At 39.0% G+C, this 18,646-nt stretch overlaps 1 protein-coding gene across 3 annotated transcripts in view; it reads left to right on the top strand.

Annotated features, from left to right (window-relative positions):
• Positions 1-4,355: 4,355 nt before the first annotated feature.
• LOC133662775 (chromodomain-helicase-DNA-binding protein 9-like) overlaps positions 4,356-18,646 on the top strand; it is a 31,971-nt gene continuing 17,680 nt past the window's right edge. For 2 of the 3 annotated variants that reach the window (XM_062066928.1, XM_062066938.1), the window contains exon 1: positions 8,665-8,812. The gene's annotated coding sequence lies outside the window, so the exon portion shown is untranslated. Of the gene's footprint in view, positions 4,530-8,664; positions 8,813-18,646 lie in introns of those variants that run through there. The other variant, XM_062066918.1, reaches the window with a different exon arrangement.

The following is an 18,646-nucleotide window of genomic DNA, read 5'->3' as shown; positions in this document are numbered from 1 at the left end:
CTTCAACTGGCTGTTTTGCAGTATGTTCCCAAAAACGGTGGAGCTCTCCTGTCATAGAGGTTGAACCCGCTTTTGTTTTTTTAGTTTTTTGGTAGTAGGTCGTTTTAAAAACAGTGGACATGATTATCTCTCTTTGGCTCAGGACTTTCATCAGACCAGGAACCTACTGCAAAAATAGATCTTTGACTAGCTTTTTTGCAGTAGGTCCTCAAAACAGTGACATCTGGGACTTAACTTTTTTGTGTAGTTTCTCAAAAACAGCAGCGTCAGCGTTCCTGTCATTTAAAGGATTTTAGACTAGATTTTTGCAATAGGTCCCCAAAAACGGCAAAGTATTTGTCATATAAAGGATCTTTGACCAGCTTGTTTGCAATAAGTTCTCAAAAACACCAGAATGCTCCTGTCATTTAAATGTTCAACTGGCTGTTTTGCAGTATGTTCCCAAAACAGTGACATCTGGGACTTAACTTGTTTGTGTAGTTTCTTAAAAACCGCAACGTTCCTGCCATTTAAAGGATCTTTGACTAGATTTTTGCAATAGGTCCCCAAAAACAGCAAATTATTTGTCATATAGAGAATATTTGACCTTACATTTTGGCGTAGGTTCTTTTAAAAACAGCATAGCACTCCTGTCTAATAAAGAGTGACTAGTTTTTTGCAGAAGTTTCTCGGAAAAACAGCAGAGCGCTCCTGTCATACAGAGGATCTTTGTTTTTGTTTTTCAAAAACAGCCAAACTCTTCTGGAAAATCTTTGACCTTACATTTTGGCGTAGGTTTTTTAAAACCGCAAAGTCATTTTTAAAAAGAGGATCTATGACTTAACATGCTTGTGTAGGTTCTGAAAAACAACATTGCACTCCTGACTTATACAGGATCTTTGACCAGATTTTTGATTAGTGTTTGCGACTTAAAAACAGCAGAACACTCTTGTCAAAAGTAAAAAAGAATAACACGTTTTTGCAGTAGGTTTTTATAGCAGCAGAGTCTTTGTCAAATAGAGGATCTTTGATCTTACATTTTGGCGTAGGTTCTTAAAAACAGCATAGCACTCCTGTCTAATAAAGAGTGACTACTTTTTTCCAGAAGGTTCTCGAAAAAACAGCAGAGCGCTCCTGTCATATAGAGGATCTTTGTTTTAGTTTTTCAAAAACAGCCGAACTCCTCTGGAAAATCTTTGACCTTACATTTTATATCTCGTTATATGCAAATATAATGACAATAAAGTCCATTCTATTCTATTCTATTAAAGAGTGACTAGTTTTTTGCAGAAGGTTCTAGAAAAAAACAGCAGAGCGCTCCTGTCATATAGAGGATCTTTGATTTGCTTTTTTCAGTAAGTTTTCAAGAACAGCAGAACTCCTCTGGAAAGTTTTGACCTTACATTTTGGCATAGGTTCTTAAAAACAGCAAAGTCATTTTTTAAAAAGAGGATCTATGACTTAACATGCTTGTGTAAGTTCTTAAAAACAACATAGCACTCCTGACTTATACAGGATCTTTGACCAGCTTTTTTGATTAGTGTTTGTGACTTAAAAACAGCAGAACACTCTTGTCAAAAGTAAAACAAGAATAACGTTTTTGCAGTAAGTTTTTATAACAGCAGCGTCTTTGTCAAATAGAGGATCTTTGACCTTACATTTTGGCATAGGTTCTTAAAAACAGCATATCACTCCTGTGTAATAAAGAGTGACTAGTTTTTTTGCAGAAGGTCCTCGAAAAAACAGCAGAGCGCTCCTGTCATATAGAGGATCTTTGACTAGCTTTTTTCAGTAAGTTTTCAAGAACAGCAGAACTCCTCTGGAAAATCTTTGACTTTTCATTTTGGCGTAGGTTCTTAAAAACAGCATAGCACTCACTCCTGTCTAATAAAGAGTGACTAGTTTTTTTGCAGAAGGTTCTCGAAAAAACAGCAGAGCGCTCCTGTCATATAGAGGATCTTTGACTTGCTTTTTTCAGTAAGTTTTCAAGAACAGCCGAACTCCTCTGGAAAATCTTTGACCTTATATTTTGGCGTAGGTTCTTAAAAACAGCATAGCACTCCTTGTCTATTAAAGAGTGACTAGTTTTTTGCAGAAGGTTCTCGAAAAAACAGCAGAGCGCACCTGTCATATAGAGGATCTTTGACTAGCTTTTTTCAGTAAGTTTTCAAGAACAGCAGAACTCCTCTGGAAAATCTTTGACTTTTCATTTTGGCGTAGGTTCTTAAAAACAGCATAGCACTCCTGTCTAATAAAGAGTGACTAGTTTTTTTGCAGAAGGTTCTCGAAAAAACAGCAGAGCGCTCCTGTCATATAGAGGATCTTTGACTTGCTTTTTTCAGTAAGTTTTCAAGAACAGCCGAACTCCTCTGGAAAATCTTTGACCTTATATTTTGGCGTAGGTTCTTAAAAACAGCATAGCACTCCTTGTCTATTAAAGAGTGACTAGTTTTTTGCAGAAGGTTCTCGAAAAAACAGCAGAGCGCTCCTGTCCTATAGAGGATCTTTGACTTGCTTTTTTCAGTAAGTTCTCAAGAACAGCTGAACTCCTCTGGAAAATCTTTGACCTTATATTTTGGCGTAGGTTCTTAAAAACAGCATAGCACTCCTTGTCTATTAAAGAGTGACTAGTTTTTTGCAGAAGGTTCTCGAAAAAACAGCAGAGCGCTCCTGTCATATTGAGGATCTTTGACTTGCTTTTTTCAGTAAGTTTTCAAGAACAGCCGAACTCCTCTGGAAAATCTTTGACTTTTCATTTCGGCGTAGGTTCTTAAAAACAGCATAGCACTCCTGTCTAATAAAGAGTGACTAGTTTTTTTGCAGAAGGTTCTCGAAAAACAGCAGAGCGCTCCTGTCATATAGAGGATCTTTGACTAGCTTTTTTCAGTAAGTTTTCAAGAACAGCAGAACTCCTTTGGAAAATCTTTGACTTTTCATTTTGGCGTAGGTTCTTAAAAACAGCACAGCACTCACTCCTGTCTAATAAAGAGTGACTAGTTTTTTTGCAGAAGGTTCTCGAAAAAACAGCAGAGCGCTCCTGTCCTATAGAGGATCTTTGACTTGCTTTTTTCAGTAAGTTCTCAAGAACAGCTGAACTCCTCTGGAAAATCTTTGACCTTATATTTTGGCGTAGGTTCTTAAAAACAGCATAGCACTCCTTGTCTATTAAAGAGTGACTAGTTTTTTGCAGAAGGTTCTCGAAAAAACAGCAGAGTGCTCCTGTCATATAGAGGATCTTTGACTTGCTTTTTTCAGTAAGTTTTCAAGAACAGCAGAACTCCTCTGGAAAATCTTTGACTTTTCATTTTGGCGTAGGTTCTTCAAAACAGCATAGCACTCACTCCTGTCTAATAAAGAGTGACTAGTTTTTTTGCAGAAGGTTCTCGAAAAAACAGCAGAGCGCTCCTGTCATAAAGAGGATCTTTGACTAGCTTTTTTCAGTAAGTTTTCAAGAACAGCAGAACTCCTCTGGAAAATCTTTGACTTTTCATTTTGGCGTAGGTTCTTAAAAACAGCATAGCACTCCTGTCTAATAAAGAGTGACTAGTTTTTTTGCAGAAGGTTCTCGAAAAAACAGCAGAGCGCTCCTGTCATATAGAGGATCTTTGACTTGCTTTTTTCAGTAAGTTTTCAAGAACAGCTGAACTCCTCTGGAAAATCTTTGACCTTATATTTTGGCGTAGGTTCTTAAAAACAGCATAGCACTCCTTGTCTATTAAAGAGTGACTAGTTTTTTGCAGAAGGTTCTCGAAAAAACAGCAGAGCGCTCCTGTCATATAGAGGATCTTTGACTAGCTTTTTTCAGTAAGTTTTCAAGAACAGCCGAACTCCTCTGGAAAATCTTTGACCTTACATTTTGGCGTAGGTTCTTTAAAACAGCAAAGTCATTTTTAAAAAGAGGATCTATGACTTAACATGCTTGTGTAGGTTCTTACAAACAACATAGCACTCCTGACTTATACAGGATCTTTGACCAGCTTTTTTGATTAGTGTTTGTGACTTAAAAACAGCAAAACGCTCCTGTCACACAGAACATCTTCGACCCGTGTTTTAGCAGTAGAACCAGTACTGCCATTCCTCCACTAGAGGTCGCTATATTCTCGCGGTGACGTGCGCCCTCTCGGGTCCTGGCTGACACGATTAGCATGAAGGACTGACTCGTGCTGCCAAAGTAAAAGCTCTCCGGATTGGCTTTGGCTCCTAACGCGGCCATTTTATATGCTCCCGTGTCATCAAGCGCAGGACTTTGGTAGCGGAATCTGTGGTCGAATCCAGCCCCCTCTCTCCTGCGCGGACCCGCGGGGCGGCGCCGCACGCCCCCGCTCTCTCCCAGACCCGGGGAACGAGTTTTTAAAAACCCGGGGGCCAAATTGAGGCGAAGGCTCGGTGTGACGTCCAATCAGGGAGGAGGTCACTCGTATGCAAATGAGGCGTTATCACAGTGACGTCAGCAGCAACGGCGGCGGCGGCGGAGCAGCTGTGTGGTGCCGAGCACCGCAAAACTAACTTCTCCGACAACACGCAGCGCACAGCCGGGGCTCCGTTTTCGGGTAAGACACTGCCGCGCCGCTCGGTTTGTTTCGGCTTCTTCCGGAAGCTGTCAAGTGTTGCGCCTCATGTCACTCCGACGCCCGTCGACTTTTACCGCACTTGCTGCGGGGGCTACTTTGGAACATCACAGCCGCACTTTGGCGCAGTTCCACCCGCGGGGAAGTGGTGCGTGCGTCCGCTGGTCCTGAACTGACAGCGACCGGTTGATAGCGAGTGGACCCCGTGTGTTGTGACTTGTACGCCGGAGTAGCAGCCCCGGAAATGACACCCGGTGTAGCCGCTGTCGGTGTTGTTATCTCGGACAACATCACCGTCCGTCGACCCCTCTCCAACCTCCAGCCTTCAACCATCCACTCCACCCTGGGCTTCCTCCTCTTAACATTTTTTTTTTTGAAGATAACCGTTTGAACTTTGAAGCTTTTTTCTTTTTATTCTAATAAATTGAAATTCGAATTAAGGAGCCATCGCTGCTAAGGATGCTACTTGACTTGAGAGGTTAGCCTGCTGGCTGTTGATTGAGACAAGAACAAACATGGCGACCTCTTCCTCCTCTATGGTAAAGTGCTGCAAACTTTTTTAATAGTTGTATAAAATGCTACTGTCATATAGACGATCTTTAGCTAGTTTTGCAGTGTGTCCTTAAAAGAGCAATATAGAGGATGTTCCATTGTCGTTGTTGAAGTATGCCCTTAAGACAGCAGTGTTTCTGTCATATACCTGTAGATGATCTTTGACTCGTGTTTCACAGTTCATCCTCAAAAACAGCAGTGTCATTTAAAGGATTTTTGACTGCGGCTTTTCGCTGTAGGTTCTTAAAAACAGCAGAGCCCTCACCTTTATATGAATTACCCTTTCACAGTAGGTCCTCAAAATCAGCAGTTTTCCTGTCATGTAGATGATCTTTGTCTCATGTTTTTGCAGTAGGTCCTCCAAAAACAGCAGTTTCCTGTTTTATAGATGATCTTTGTCATATCTTGTCATTTTAAGGGTTTTTGTCTGCCGTCTTTTGCTGTAGGTCCTTTAAAAACAGCAGTTTTTCTGTCATATACTGTGTATGCTCTTTGACTTTAGTTTTTTTTTAAACTTTAGGTTCAAAAACAGCACTTTACCTGTCATATAGATGCTCTTTGACTAGTGTTTTTGCAGTAGGTACTCCAAAAACAGCAGTTTCCTGTTTTATATATGATCTTTGTCATATCTTGTCATTTTAAGGATTTTGCACTGCCGTTTTTTGTTGTAGGTCCTTAAAAACAGCAGTTTTCCCGTCATATAGATGCTTCTTGACTGTAGGTCCTCAAAAATAGCAGTTTTATAGATGATTTTTGACTAGTGTTTTTGCTGTAAGTCCTTAAAAACAGCAGTTTTCCTGTCATATACTGTGTATGCGCTTTGACTTGAGTTTTTTTTTTTTACTGTAGGTCCTCAAAAACAGCAGTTTTCCTGTCATATGACTAGTGTTTCTGCAGTATGTCCTTAAAAACAGCAGTGTTCCTGTCATTTAATGGATTTTTTACCATCCATTCCACCCTGGTCTTCCTGCTCTAAACATTTTTGAAGATAACCGTTTGAACTTTGAAGCTTTTTTCTTTTTATTCTAATAAATTGAAATTGGAATTAAGGAGCCATCGCTGCTAAGGATGCTACTTGACTTGAGAGGTTAGCCTGCTGGCTGTTGATTGAGACAAGAACAAACATGGCGACCTCTTCCTCCTCTATGGTAAAGTGCTGCAAACTTTTTTAATAGTTGTATAAAATGCTCCTGTCATATAGACGATCTTTAGCTAGTTTTGCAGTGTGTCCTTAAAAGAGCAATATAGAGGATGTTCCATTGTCGTTGTTGAAGTATGCCCTTAAGACAGCAGTGTTTCTGTCATATACCTGTAGATGATCTTTGACTCGTGTTTCACAGTTCATCCTCAAAAACAGCAGTGTCATTTAAAGGATTTTTGACTGCGGCTTTTCGCTGTAGGTTCTTAAAAACAGCAGAGCCCTCACCTTTATATGAATTACCCTTTCACAGTAGGTCCTCAAAATCAGCAGTTTTCCTGTCATGTAGATGATCTTTGTCTCATGTTTTTGCAGTAGGTCCTCCAAAAACAGCAGTTTCCTGTTTTATAGATGATCTTTGTCATATCTTGTCATTTTAAGGGTTTTTGTCTGCCGTCTTTTGCTGTAGGTCCTTTAAAAACAGCAGTTTTTCTGTCATATACTGTGTATGCTCTTTGACTTTAGTTTTTTTTTAAACTTTAGGTTCAAAAACAGCACTTTACCTGTCATATAGATGCTCTTTGACTAGTGTTTTTGCAGTAGGTACTCCAAAAACAGCAGTTTCCTGTTTTATATATGATCTTTGTCATATCTTGTCATTTTAAGGATTTTGCACTGCCGTTTTTTGCTGTAGGTCCTTAAAAACAGCAGTTTTCCCGTCATATAGATGCTCCTTGACTGTAGGTCTTCAAAAATAGCAGTTTTATAGATGATTTTTGACTAGTGTTTTTGCTGTAAGTCCTTAAAAACAGCAGTTTTCCTGTCATATACTGTGTATGCACTTTGACTTGAGTTTTTTTTTTTTACTGTAGGTCCTCAAAAACAGCAGTTTTCCTGTCATATGACTAGTGTTTCTGCAGTATGTCCTTAAAAACAGCAGTGTTCCTGTCATTTAATGGATTTTTTACCATCCATTCCACCCTGGTCTTCCTCCTCTAAACATTTTTGAAGATAACCGTTTGAACTTTGAAGCTTTTTAATTTTTATTCTAATGAATTGAAATTGGAATTAAGGAGCCATCGCTGCTAAGGATGCTACTTGACTTGAGAGGTTAGCCTGCTGGCTGTTGATTGAGACAAGAACAAACATGGCGACCTCTTCCTCCTCTATGGTAAAGTGCTGCAAACTTTTTTAATAGTTGTATAAAATGCTCCTGTCATATAGACGATCTTTAGCTAGTTTTGCAGTGTGTCCTTAAAAGAGCAATATAGAGGATGTTCCATTGTCGTTGTTGAAGTATGCCCTTAAGACAGCAGTGTTTCTGTCATATACCTGTAGATGATCTTTGACTCGTGTTTCACAGTTCATCCTCAAAAACAGCAGTGTCATTTAAAGGATTTTTGACTGCTGTTTTTCGCTATAGGTTCTTAAAAACAGCAGAGCCCTCACCTTTATATGAATTACCCTTTCACAGTAGGTCCTCAAAATCAGCAGTTTTCCTGTCATGTAGATGATCTTTGTCTCATGTTTTTGCAGTAGGTCCTCCAAAAACAGCAGTTTCCTGTTTTATAGATGATCTTTGTCATATCTTGTCATTTTAAGGACTGCCTTTTTTCACTGTAGGTCCTTAAAAACAGCAGTTTTCCTGTCATATACATGCTCCTTGACTGTAGGTCCTCAAAAATAGCAGTTTCCTGTTTTATAGATGATCTTTTCCTCGTGTTTTTGCAGTATATCCTTAAAAACTGCAGTGTTCTTTTCATTTAAAGGAACCTTTACTGCCGTCTTTTGCTGTAGGTCCTTAAAAACAGCAGTTTTCCTGTCATATAGAGGCTCTTTGACAAGTGTTTTTGTATTAGGTCCTTAAAAACCGCAGTGTTCCTGTCATATAAAGGGTTTTTGACTTGTGTTTCACAGTGCATCCTTAAAAACAGCGGTGTCATTTTTCAAGGATTTTTTACTGCTGTTTTTCGCTGTAGGTTCTTAAAAATAGCAGAGCCCTCGCGTTTATATGAATTACCTTTTCGCAGTAGGTCCTCAAAATCAGCAGTTTCCCTGTCATATAGATGCTCCTTGACTGTAGGTCCTCAAAAATAGCAGTTTTAGAGATGATCTTTGACTAGTGTTTTTGCAGTAGGTCCTTTAAAAACAGCAGTGTTCTTGTCATTTAAAGGATTTTTTGACTGCCGTCTTTTGCTGTAAATCCTTAAAAACAGCAGTTTTCCTGTCATATACTGTGTATGCGCTTTGACTTGAGTTTTTTTTTTTTACTGTAGGTCCTCAAAAACAGCAGTTTTCCTGTCATATGACTAGTGTTTCTGCAGTATGTCCTTAAAAACAGCAGTGTTCCTGTCATTTAATGGATTTTTTACCATCCATTCCACCCTGGTCTTCCTCCTCTAAACATTTTTGAAGATAACCGTTTGAACTTTGAAGCTTTTTTATTCTTATTCTAATGAATTGAAATTGGAATTAAGTAGCCATCGCTGCTAAGGATGCTACTTGACTTGAGAGGTTAGCCTGCTGGCTGTTGATTGAGACAAGAACAAACATGGCGACCTCTTCCTCCTCTATGGTAAAGTGCTGCAAACTTTTTTAATAGTTGTATAAAATGCTCCTGTCATATAGACGATCTTTGGCTAGTTTTGCAGTATGTCCTTAAAAGAGCAATATAGAGGATGTTCCATTGTCGTTGTTGAAGTATGCCCTTAAGGCAGCAGTGTTTCTGTCATATACCTGTAGATGATCTTTGACTCGTGTTTCACAGTTCATCCTCAAAAACAGCAGTGTCATTTAAAGGATTTTTGACTGCGGCTTTTCGCTGTAGGTTCTTAAAAACAGCAGAGCCCTCGCCTTTATATGCATTACCCTTTCGCAGTAGGTCCTCAAAATCTGCAGTGTTTCTGTCATATAGATGATCTTTGACTCGTGTTTCACAGTGCATCCTCAAAAATAGCAGTGTTATTTAAAGGATTTTTGACTGCTGTTTTTCGCTGTAGGTTCTTATAAACAGCAGAGCCCTCGCCCTTATATGAATTACCCTTTCGCAGTAGGTCCTCAAAATCTGCAGTGTTTCTGTCATATAGATGATCTTTGACTCGTGTTTCACAGTGCATCCTCAAAAACAGCAGTGTCTAAAAATTTAAAGGATTTTTGACTGCTGTTTTTCGCAGCAGGTTCTTAAAAACAGCAGAGCCCTCGCGTTTATATGAATTGCCGTCCCGCAGTAGGTTCTCAAAATCAGCAGTTTTCCTGTCATATAGATGCTCGTTGACTAGTGTTTTTGCAGTAGGTCCTCCAAAAACAGCAGTTTCCTGTTTTATAAATGATCTTTGTCATATCTTGTCATTTTAAGGATTTTGGACAGCCGTTTTTCACTGTAGGTCCTTAAAAACATAAATTTTCCTGTCTTTTACATTCTCCTTGACTGTAGGTCCTCAAAAATAGCAGTTTTATAGATTATCTTGGACTAGTGTTTTTGCAGTAGGTCCTTAGAAACTGCAGTGTTCTTGTCATTTAAAGGATTTTTGAGTGCTGTTTTTCGCAGCAGGTTCTTAAAAACAGCAGAGCCCTCACGTTTATATGAATTGCCGTCCCGCATTTGGTTCTCAAAATCAGCAGTTTTCCTATCATATAGATGCTCTTTGACTAGTGTTTTTGCAGTAGGTCCTCCAAAAACAGCAGTTTCCTGTTTTATAAATGATCTTTGTCATATCTTGTCATTTTAAGATTTTTGGACAGCCGTTTTTCACTGTAGGTCCTTAAAAACATAAATTTTCCTGTCTTATACATGCTCCTTAACTGTAGGTCCTCAAAAATAGCAGTTTTATAGATTATCTTGGACTAGTATTTTTGCAGTAGGTCCTTAAAAACTGCAGTGTTCTTGTCATTTAAAGGATTTTTAACTGCCGTCTTTTGCTGTAAATCCTCAAAAACAGCAGTTTTCATGTCATATGGATGCTCTTTGACTAGTGTTTTTGCAGTAGGTACTCCAAAAACAGCAGTTTCCTGTTTTATATATGATCTTTGTCATATCTTGTCATTTTAAGGATTTTGCACTGCCGTTTTTCGCTATAGGTTCTTAAAAACAGCAGTTTTTCTGTCATATACTGTGTATGCTCTTTGACTTGAGTTTTTTTATTTTTTTTTTACTGTAGGTCCTCAAAAACAGCAGTTTTCCTGTCATATAGATGCTCTTTGACTAGTGTTTTTGCAGTACGTCCTCCAAAAACAGTACTTTTCTGTTTTATAGATGATCTTTGTCATATCTTGTCATTTTAAGGATTTTGGACTGCCGTTTTTCGCTGTAGGTTCTTAAAAACAGCAGTTTTCCTGTCATATACATGCTCCTTGACTGTAGGTTCTCAAAAATAGCAGTTTTATAGATTATCTTTGACTAGTGTTTTTGCAGTAGGTCCTTAAAAACTGCAGTGTCATTGTCATTTAAAGGATTTGTGACTGCTGTTTTTCGCAGTAGGTTCTTAAAAACAGCAGAGCCCTCGCGTTTATATGAATTACCTTTTCGCAGTAGGTCCTCAAAATCAGCAGTTTCCTGTTTTATAGATGATCTTTGTCATATCTTGTCATTTTAAGGGTTTTTGTCTGCCGTCTTTTGCTGTAGGTCCTTTAAAAACAGCAGTTTTTCTGTCATATACTGTGTATGCTCATTGACTTGAGTTTTTTTTTTAACTTTAGGTTCAAAAACAGCACTTTACCTGTCATATAGATGCTCTTTGACTAGTGTTTTTGCAGTAGGTACTCCAAAAACAGCAGTTTCCTGTTTTATATATGATCTTTGTCATATCTTGTCATTTTAAGGATTTTGCACTGCTGTTTTTTGCTGTAGGTCCTTAAAAACAGCAGTTTTCCTGTCATATAGATGCTCCTTGACTGTAGGTCCTCAAAAATAGCAGTTTTATAGATGATTTTTGACTAGTGTTTTTGCTGTAAGTCCTTAAAAACAGCAGTTTTCCTGTCATATGACTAGTGTTTCTGCAGTAGGTCCTTAAAAACAGCAGTGTTCCTGTCATTTAAAGGATTTTTAACTATCCATTCCACCCTGGTCTTCCTGCTCTAAACATTTTTGAAGCTAACCGTTTGAACTTTGAAGCTTTTTTAATTTTTATTCTAATGAATTAAAATTGGAAGTAAGGAGCCATCGCTGCTAAGGATGCTACTTGACGTGAGAGGTTAGCCTGCTGGCTGTTGATTGAGACAAGAACAAACATGGCGACCTCTTCCTACTCTATGGTAAAGTGCTGCAAACTTTTTTAATAGAGTTATAAAATGCTACTGTCATATAGACGATCTTTAGCTAGTTTTGCAGTGTGTCCTTACAAGAGAAATAATAGAGGATGTTCCATTGTCGTTGTTGAAGTATGCCCTTAAGGCAGCAGTGTTTCTGTCATATAGATGATCTTTGACTCGTGTTTCACAGTGCATCATCAAAAACAGCAGTGTCACTTAAAGGATTTTTGACTGCTGTTTTTCGCAGTAGGTTCTAAAAAACAGCAGTTTTCCTGTCATATAGATGCTCTTTGACTAGTGTTTTTGCAGTAGGTCCTCCAAAAACAGTACTTTTCTGTTTTATAGATGATCTTTGTCATATCTTGTCATTTTAAGGATTTTGGACTGCCGTTTTTCGCTGTAGGTTCTTAAAAACAGCAGTTTTCCTGTCATATACATGCTCCTTGACTGTAGGTTCTCAAAAATAGCAGTTTTATAGATTATCTTTGACTAGTGTTTTTGCAGTAGGTCCTTAAAAACTGCAGTGTCATTGTCATTTAAAGGATTTGTAACTGCTGTTTTTCGCAGTAGGTTCTTAAAAACAGCAGAGCCCTCACGTTTATATGAATTACCTTTTCGCAGTAGGTCCTCAAAATCAGCAGTTTTCTGTTTTATAGATGATCTTTGTCATATCTTGTCATTTTAAGGATTTTGCACTGCCGTTTTTTGCTGTAGGTCCTTAAAAACAGCAGTTTTCCTGTCATATAGATGCTCCTTGACTGTAGTTCCTCAAAAATAGCAGTTTTATAGATGATTTTTGACTAGTGTTTTTGCTGTAAGTCCTTAAAAACAGCAGTTTTCCTGTCATATGACTAGTGTTTCTGCAGTAGGTCCTTAAAAACAGCAGTGTTCCTGTCATTTAAAGGATTTTTAACTATCCATTCCACCCTGGTCTTCCTCCTCTAAACATTTTTGAAGCTAACCGTTTGAACTTTAAAGCTTTTTTAATTTTTATTCTAATAAATTGAAATCGGAATTAAGTAGCCATCGCTGCTAAGGATGCTACTTGACTTGAGAGGTTAGCCTGCTGGCTGTTGATTGAGACAAGAACTAACATGGCGACCTCTTCCTACTCTATGGTAAAGTGCTGCAAACTTTTTTAATAGTTGTATAAAATGCTACTGTCATATAGACGATCTTTAGCTAGTTTTGCAGTATGTCCTTAAAAGAGCAATATAGAGGATGTTCCATTGTCGTTGTTGAAGTATGCCCTTAAGGCAGCAGTGTTTCTGTCATATAGATGATCTTTGACTCGTTTTTCACAGTGCATCCTCAAAAACAGCAGTGTCATTTAAATGATTTTTGACTGCGGCTTTTCGCTGTAGGTTCTTAAAAACAGCAGAGCCCTCGCCTTTATATGAATTACCCTTTCGCAGTAGGTCCTCAAAATCTGCAGTGTTTCTGTCGTATAGATGATCTTTGACTCGTGTTTCACAGTGCATCCTCAAAAACAGCAGTGCCATTTAAAGGATTTTTGACTGCTGTTTTTCGCTGTAGGTTCTTATAAACAGCAGAACTCTCGCCTTTATATGAATTAGCCTTTCGCAGTAGGTCCTCAAAATCAGCAGTTTTCCTGTCATATAGATGCTCTTTGACTAGTGTTTTTGCAGTAGGTACTCCAAAAACAGCAGTTTCCTTTTTTATATATGATCTTTGTCATATCTTGTCATTTTAAGGATTTTGCACTGCCGTTTTTTGCTGTAGGTCCTTAAAAACAGCAGTTTTCTCGTCATATAGATGCTCCTTGACTGTAGGTCCTCAAAAATAGCAGTTTTATAGATGATTTTTGACTAGTGTTTTTGCTGTAAGTCCTTAAAAACAGCAGTTTTCCTGTCATATACTGTCTATGCTCTTTGACTTGAGTTTTTTTTTTTTTTTACTGTAGGTCCTCAAAAACAGCAATATTCCTGTTATGTGACTAGTGTTTCTGCAGTAGGTCCTTAAAAACAGCAGTGTTGCTGTCATTTAAAGGATTTTTAACTATCCATTCCACCCTGGTCTTCCTCCTCTAAACATTTTTGAAGCTAACCGTTTGAACTTTGAAGCTTTTTAAATTTTTATTTTAATAAATTGAAATTGGAAGTAAGGAGCAATCGCTGCTAAGGATGCTACTTGACTTGAGAGGTTAGCCTGATGGCTGTTGATTGAGACAAGAACAAACATGGCGACCTCTTCCTACTCTATGGTAAATTGCTGCAAACTTTTTTAATAGAGTTATAAAATGCTCCTGTCATATAGACGATCTTTAGCTAGTTTTGCAGTGTGTCCTTAAAAGAGCAATATAGAGGATGTTCCATTGTTGTTGTTGAAGTATGCCCTTAAGGCAGCAGTGTTTCTGTCATATAGATGATCTTTGACTCGTGTTTCACAGTTCATCCTCAAAAACAGCAGTGTCATTTAAAGGATTTTTGACTGCTGTTTTTCGCAGTAGGTTCTTAAAAACAGCAGAGCCCTCGCGTTAATATGAATTACCCTTTCGCAGTAGGTCCTCAAAATCAGCAGTGTTTCTGTCATATAGATGATCTTTGACTCGTGTTTCACAGTGCATCCTTAAAAACAGCAGTGTCATTTTTCAAGGATTTTTGACTGCTGTTTTTCGCAGTAGGTTCTTAAAAACAGCAGAGCCCTCGCGTTTATATGAATTACATTTTCGCAGTAGGTCCTCAAAATCAGCAGTTTTCCTGTCATATAGATGCTCTTTGACTAGTGTTTTTGCAGTAGGTCCTCCAAAAACAGCACTTTTCTGTTTTATAGACAATCTTTGTCATATCATGTCATTTTAAGAATTTTGCACTGCCATTTTTCACCATAGGTCCTTAAAAACAGCACTTTTCTGTTTCATAGATGCTCCTTGACTGTAGGTCTTCAAAAATAGCAGTTTTATAGATATTTGACTAGTGTTTTTGCAGTAGGTCCTTAAAAACTGCCGTGTTCTTGTCATTTAAAGGATTTTTGACTGCTGTCTTTTGCTGTTGGTCCTTAAAAACAGCAGTTTTCTTGGCATATAGATGCTCTTTGACTAGTGGTTTTTTTGCTGTAGGTCCTCAAAAACAGCATTTTTTCTGTAATACAGATGCTCTTTGACTAGTGTTTCTGCAGTAGGTCCTTAAAAACCGCAGTGTTCCTGTCATATAAAGGATTTTTGCCACGTGTTTCACAGTAGAGCTGCAACTATCACATTTTTTAGTAATCGAGTATTTTATCGAATATCCCGATCGATTAATCAAATAAATCATATTTTTCCTAAATTTGATTTATTTTTTATTTTATTTTATTTTTTTGTGTCCTGTCCAGCTTCTCAGGCAAATCATATAGTTGATGTAGATGCCCATATCAGCTGTACAAATTTACTTCGCAAAAGAGAAGTGTGGGATACTTCTCTTGTTGCCTTATTTGTATTTTGACTTTATTAAATGGATTTATATTATCATTTGGTGCAGCTGGGCCGAAACAATATTTTTGCTTAATTAAGTTTTAATTATACATGTTAAAGTGCCAATGATTGTCACACACACACTAGGAGCGGTGAAATTATCCTCTGCATTTGACCCATCCCCACAGGGGAGCAGTGAGCAGCAGCGGTGGCCGCGCCCGGGAGTCATTTGGTGATTTAACCCCCAATTCCAACCCTTGATGCTGAGTGCCAAGCAGGGAGGTAACGGGTCCCATTTTTATAGTCTTTGGTATGACTCGGCCGGGGTTTGAACTCACGACCTACCGATCTCAGGGCGGACACTCAAACCACAAGGCCACTGAGCAGGTGGCCTTGCGTTTGGCCTAATTCATTATTGAAGGCTGACACGCACAGCTGAAATGCCTCCGTGGTTGATTGTGCCAATTTGTGTGTGCTAAGAAAAACAGGTGCGCTCACAGCCCTATGTGCTGTGTGGTGTGACCGCATAAACGAAGCTCTTGTCTTTAGTGCGTTTTTGATGATTATTATACGGTGCCATTTAAATGGTGGTTTCTCCACGCAAATCCGCTGAGCTGTTTTCAACCTGCCAACAATACATAAACAATATAAAAAGACAAACCACTTAATGACGACAACAGTTTTACATTTTAAGAATGCAATACAGTCCATTGCATTCTTTGCATGCAAAATGGTAATCAATGTTCATTTTGCTATCATACTATGCTTGAGATGAAAACACATATATAAAATTAGTTCAAAATGAATATTCCCTGAGAAAGTTAAAATAAAACTATATTCTTAGTATCAAAAATAAAACAATAAGAACAGTGTGGAAGTTGCCCTCCAGTGGGTTCTAAAAATAAAACAATAAGAACAGTGTGGAAGTTGCCCTCCAGTGGGTTCTTCGGACCACCAAGCATTGACATGAGAGTCCAATTTAGATTCACAATGACGTTTTATTTTTCCAAATACAGTCTTTTTGTGGCTTTTCAGCAATTGTCTTTTTCTCTTGTTCTCACTCCGACCCTCCTTCAGCTCCAACTCCCACTCGGCTGCTGCTTTTTAACAGAGCGACAGGTGATTAGATAACCAGGCCCAGGTGGGCCATCTACACACCTGTCGCTGATTTCGAAGCCGGTCCTGGCACACCCCGCTTCGCTGTAGGCCCGCAGGCCACACCCCCCTCCACAAACAATTTTCCTTATATCAAACATAAAAAGTGGATTAGGTACTGCCTTTAAAGGCCTACTGAAATGAAATTTTCCTATTTAAACGAGGATAGCAGGTCCATTCTATGTGTCATACTTGATCATTTCGCGATATTGCCATATTTTTGCTGAAAGGATTTAGTAGAGAACATCGACGATAAAGTTCGCAACTTTTGGTCGCTGGTAAAAAAGCCTTGCCTGTACCGGAAGTAGCGTGACACAGGTTGTGGAGCGCCTCACATCTGCACATTGTTTACAATCATTCCCACCAGCAGCGAGAGCGATTCGGACCAAGAAAGCGAAGTTTAGCCCATTAATTTGAGTGAGGATGAAAGATTTGTGGATGAGGAAAGTGAGAGTGAAGGATTAGAGGGCAGTGGAAACGATTCAGATAGGGAAGATGCTGTGAGAGGCGAGTGGGACCTGATATTCAGCTGAGAATGACTAAAACAGTAAATAAACACAAGACATATATATACTCTATTAGCCACAACACAACCAGGCTTTTATTTAATATGCCACATAACAAACACCTCCCCCCTCCCGTCCATATAACCCGCCAATACAAATCAAACACCCGCACAACACACTCAATCCCACAGCCCAAAGTACCGTTCACCTCTGTAAAGTTCATACAGCACATATATTTCCCCAAAGTTACGTACGTGACATGCACATAGCGGCACGCACGTACGGGCAAGCGATCAAATGTTTGGAAGCCAAAGCTGTACTCACGGTAGCGCGTCTGCTATCCAACTCAAAGTCCTCCTGGTTGTGTTGCTGTAGCCAGCCGCTAATACACCGATCCCACCTACAGCTTTCTTCTTTGCTGTCTTCATTGTTCATTAAACAAATTGCAAAATATTCACCAACACAGATGTCCAGAATACTGTGGTATTTTGCGATGAAAACAGACGACTTAATAGCTGGCCACAATGGTGTCCCAATACTTTCGCACAATCTGTGACGTCACGCGCAAACGTCGTCATACCGAGACGTTTTCAGCAGAATATTTTGCGGGAAATTTAAAATTGCACTTTACTAATCTAACCTGACCGTATTGGCATGTGTTGTTGCAATGTTAAGATTTCATCATTGATATATAAACTATCAGGCCTTTAATACTGCATTTGAAATGTACAACCAGTGGTGAGTCACCACCAAGCAAAAACGGCGCATGCTCAGAAAAGTAGCGTCAGACTTACCGCCCGTCAGAGCACCCACTGGCAGAAATGTAGATCGGCGCCTATGCTATAGAGACTATAGTGGGTGCAAGTGCAAGCAATCCAAGTAGCATGTGGTTGCATGACTTGAATAACCCGAATAACTTTTGCATGACAACTTCCGCGTGGTTACCTACTCAGTGGCCTAGTGGTTAGAGTGTCCCCCCTGAGATCGGTAGGTTGTGAGTTTAAACCGAGTCATACCAAAGACTATAACAAACAAAATGGGACCCATTACCTCCCTGCTTGGCACTCAGCATCAATGGTTGGAATTGGGGGTTAAATCACCAAAATTGATTCCCGGGCGCAGGACCGCTGCTGCCTACTGCTCCCCTCACCTCCCAGGGGGTGAACAAGGGTGATGGGTCAAATGCAGAGGACACATTTCACCACACTTTAACTTTTTTTACTTTTACTTTGGTTTAAATGTAACTTAGATATTGGGTTTCACAATGTAAAGCGCTTTGAGTCACTTGAGAAAAAGCGCTATATAAATGTAATTCACTTCACTTTCTAAACTTGAGCGTATTTAAAGGAGCGGTGTTGTGCAGAGCAGGGGCCGTATGATCTGTCACGTAAACACGCTGGGACATACCTAAACAGTCCGTACGAAACCTGAGCTTTGACTACTAAACGAGGCAAAATGCCGTAAAAACAACCAAAACAAAAACTTAACGACGCCTCGAGGCAGCGGAAGTTCTTCGAATATAGTTTGTAATCGAATTAACTCGAGTTACTCGAGGAATCGTTTCAGCTCTATTTCACAGTGCATCCTTAAAAACAGCAGTTTCATTTAAAGGATTTTTGACTGCTGTTTTTCGCTGTAGGTTCTTAAAAATAGCAGAGCCCTGGCGTTTATATGAATTATCTTTTTTGTTTCTTCGCAGTAGGTCCTCAAAATCAGCAGTTTTCCTGTCATATAGATAGATACTCTTTGACTAATGTTATTTCAGTACGTCCTCTAAAAACAGCAGTTTCCTGTTTTATAGATTGTCTTTGTCATATCTTGTCATTTGAAGGATTTTGGACTGCCGTTTTTCACTGTAGGCCCATAAAAACAGCAGTTTTCCTGTCATATAGATGCTCCTTGACTGTAGGTGCTCAAAAATTGAAGTTTCCTGTTTTATAGATGATCTTTGACTAGTGTTTTTGCAGTAGGTCCTCCAAATACAGCAGTTTCCTTTTTTATGGATTATCTTTGTCATAACTTGTCATTTTAAGGATTTTTTAATGCAGGTCCTTTAAAAACAGTAGTTTTCCTGGCATATAGATGCTCT

The sequence above is a fragment of the Entelurus aequoreus genome, linkage group LG02 (genome assembly GCF_033978785.1).
Source record: "Entelurus aequoreus isolate RoL-2023_Sb linkage group LG02, RoL_Eaeq_v1.1, whole genome shotgun sequence".
Classification (NCBI taxonomy): Eukaryota; Metazoa; Chordata; class Actinopteri; order Syngnathiformes; family Syngnathidae; genus Entelurus; species Entelurus aequoreus.
The sequence above is the reverse complement of the archived record's forward strand: the minus strand, read 5'-3'. Positions and strand labels throughout refer to the sequence as shown.